Raw genomic sequence first — 3,333 nt, 5'->3', positions numbered from 1 at the left:
TCGGCTCACGGCAACCTCCGCCTCCTGGGTTCAGGCAATTCTCCTGCCTCAGCCTCCTGAGTAGCTGGGATTACAGGCACGCACCACCATGCCCAGCTAATTTTTTGTAGCTTTAGTAGAGACGGGGTTTCACCATGTTGACCAGGATGGTCTCGATCTCTTGACCTTGTGATCCACCCGCCTCGGCCTCCCAAAGTGCTGGGATTACAGGCTTGAGCCACCGCGCCCGGCTGTACACAATTCTTACCATATGTAACAAAAATCTTAAAAGCCATGTATTGTAATCCTTTTTTAAAGTTATTTCAGTGACTTTCCAGCTTAAAATTTAGATTCAAATTTTCTTAAGAGACTATCAAGTACCAGTATCTTCATGTTGATAAGCTGTTACATACGTCCCAACAATTCACAACTGAATAACATGTATACTACATACTCAAATTTTTTATCTTTCACAGCACAGTAACAAAGTTATTAGGAAAACAGGACTACCACAGCCAAAGATGTTACAGAGTGCACACAATTCTGATGGGGAGAGCCACGATCAAGGAGTGATTTTCTTTAGGAAACAATTCTACTAAAAAACAACATGGGAATAGAAGTAATTTAAAATATTCAATACATTAAATGCAGAACGGACTTTGTATTGCCATTTAATATGCTTTATAGGATATAAAAACTAACCCTCCATCTATGGAATGTTGACACTCTAGACAGTCAAAGCGTCCCATAATTCAATACCCCAAAAAATAGACAACAAGCAAATGACTTCACCTCTGAAAACAAAACATTTACACTTAAAAAATGGGATGAGATGGGATTCCCTCCTTCTTAAAAATGTTTCTAGACCTACTAAAAAACTTGCATTTACAAAATAGTTGATAAAAATATTCCCCTGGATTATGCAAGAAGGGAGACAGGGACCGCTGATAAGACATGGTATATGGTATTAATCAGACTGGCTTTCTCTCCTGCTTCATCAGAGGCTGGACTCTCCTCAGTTTTCGTCTCCCCGTTTTCTGCAGGTAACTCTTCTTTAGTTTCTTGGTTAGCCACTTCAGCCTGTTTTCCCTTTGCTCCCCTTTTCCCTTTTGTTTGCACTTTTTTTGTCTGGAGATTTACCCTTCACTACTGCTTTTTTCGGCTTAGCTTCCACTTTTGCAGGAGGGTTCACTGACAACCGCACTGATCTCCTCTTGGGCTCTTCCTTGGCGGCCCCTTTGGCGGAGCTGACCTTCCTCTTGGGCATCCTGGTGGCAAGGAGTGTCAGGTGCCTGCGGGCCTCAGTGTGCGGAGAGCCTTCGCGAAGCTGGGCTTCCTGGCTGCTGCCACTCCTCCCCCCGCCAGAGCTCAAAAAGGACTATAGTTTTAAAAAACATGCACATAGGATTTCCTTTATGACTGTGTCTAAAATTACATAAATATTTGTGTGTAATTATAAAGATATTACCTTAAAATATTTTGTAAAGATGAGTAAAAATATGCCAGAAAAAAAGCTTATCAAAAGAAAACTGGAGTCTGGGCATGGTGGCTCACTCCTGTAATCCCAGTACTTTGGGAGGTCCAGGCAGTCAGATCATTTGAGGTCAGGAGTTCGAGATCAGCCTGGCCAACATGGCGAAACTCCATCTCTACTAAAAATACAAAATTTAGTCTGACGTGGTGGCATGTGCCTGTAGTCCCAGCTACTCAAGAGGCTGAGGCAGGAGGTGAACCAAGGAGGTGGGGGTTGCAGTGAGCCGAGACTGTGCTGCTGAATTCTAGCCTGGGTGACGGAGTGAGACTCCATCTAAAAAAAAAAAAAAAAAGAAAGAAAAGAAAAGTAAAAGAAAACAAAAAAGAAACCTGGAGAATAGAATTGCTGACAGGATTGACCTTTATACCAAAAGTTTTATTAGAGATACATCATTACATAATTTCTTAGTGATCAAATAAATAATTCTCTGAGAAGACAGAACAATCTTGAACCTACAGTGCCCTCTATGTGCTTTTAAAACATATATAAATGCTATTGTAATATACATACTCTCTTAAAGCTCACTTTTCAATACTGGTTTCTACATTTATCCCTTCTGAAACAAGTAGCATTAGATTCTGCATCTTATCTGTGTTATAGTAGGTCTTCCACCATAACAACTATTCATTTCCCTTTTGATAAATATTTAGGTTCATTCTAGTCTTTTGCTGTTAAAAACAATGCTGTAATGTAAGGAATATAACAACGCATATTTCATTTCAATCATATGCAAGTGTATCTATAAGCAAATTCCTAGAAGAATTTCTGGGCCAAAAAGTATGTGCATTAGTAATTTGATAGCTATTGCCAGCTTACTGACTACAGGGGATCTAACTATTGAGTACCCTCACCCTACCACCAGCAATGTTGAAGGGTGCTTGCCTGTGGCTCCACACCTTTAACAACAGTGTTTATCAAACTGTCTCTCACTGGTCAGTCTGATGGGTGAAATTGGATCCCACTTTATTTTTATCATTGAGCTTGAACATCTTCTCACATGTTGAAATGCCATTTGTATTTCCTTTCTAATAAAACATATTGGTATCCTTTGTTCATGTTAAAATTGGTTTGTTAGCCATTTATTGATTTGTAGGAGCTCTTCATGTATTTTGGAAATTAGTCCTTTGTGCAATTAGCAGCAAATATTTTCCCCAGGTTTTCATTTGTCTTTTTTAAAAAATTGAAATGTGGTCTCGCTATGCTGCCTAAGCTGGTCTTGAATTTCTGGCTTCAAATTGTCAAGGTGAGCCACTGTGTCTGGCTCATTTGTCTTTTACTTTACTTAGAATTGTTTATTTTTTGCAGGCCAGAAGATTTTTTTTTACTTAGTTGAAACTTTTTTTTTTTGTTTTGCTCTTGTATATATCATCAAACTTACAAAGGTCTTCTCCATTCCAGGATTATTAAAAAAAAAATTCACCCATGGTTTATTTTAAGTGTTTTTATAAATTCATATTTACATTTGAAGAAAACTCTATGAGAAGATATTTACAACTGTACAAATATAGCTGGATCTGGTTTTCAGAACATATAAAGAACTCCTAGAAATCAATAACAAGAAAAACAACCCCAATAGAGACATACAAAAGATGTGAACTAGCAATTCAGAGAAGAAGAGCTATAAATGGTCAAAAAAATGTGAAAGGCGGCTGGGCGCGGTGGCTCAAGCCTGTAATCCCAGCATTTTGGGAGGCCGAGGTGGGTGGATCACAAGGTCAAGAGATCGAGACCATCCTGGTCAACATGGTGAAACCCCGTCTCTACTAAAAATACAAAAAATTAGCTGGACATGGTGGCACGTGCCTGTAATCCCAGCTACT

The 3,333-nt window shown here is 39.1% G+C and overlaps 1 pseudogene; it reads right to left on the bottom strand.

The window, feature by feature from the left end:
• Positions 1-897: 897 nt before the first annotated feature.
• On the bottom strand, positions 898-1,246 carry LOC108294500 (annotated as a pseudogene).
• Positions 1,247-3,333: the final 2,087 nt, after the last annotated feature.

The sequence above is a fragment of the Cebus imitator genome, unplaced genomic scaffold (assembly GCF_001604975.1).
Source record: "Cebus imitator isolate Cc_AM_T3 unplaced genomic scaffold, Cebus_imitator-1.0 Scaffold582, whole genome shotgun sequence".
In the NCBI taxonomy this organism is placed as follows: domain Eukaryota; kingdom Metazoa; phylum Chordata; class Mammalia; order Primates; family Cebidae; genus Cebus; species Cebus imitator.
Note: the sequence above shows the minus strand (reverse complement) of the source record. Positions and strands in the feature narration are given on the sequence as shown.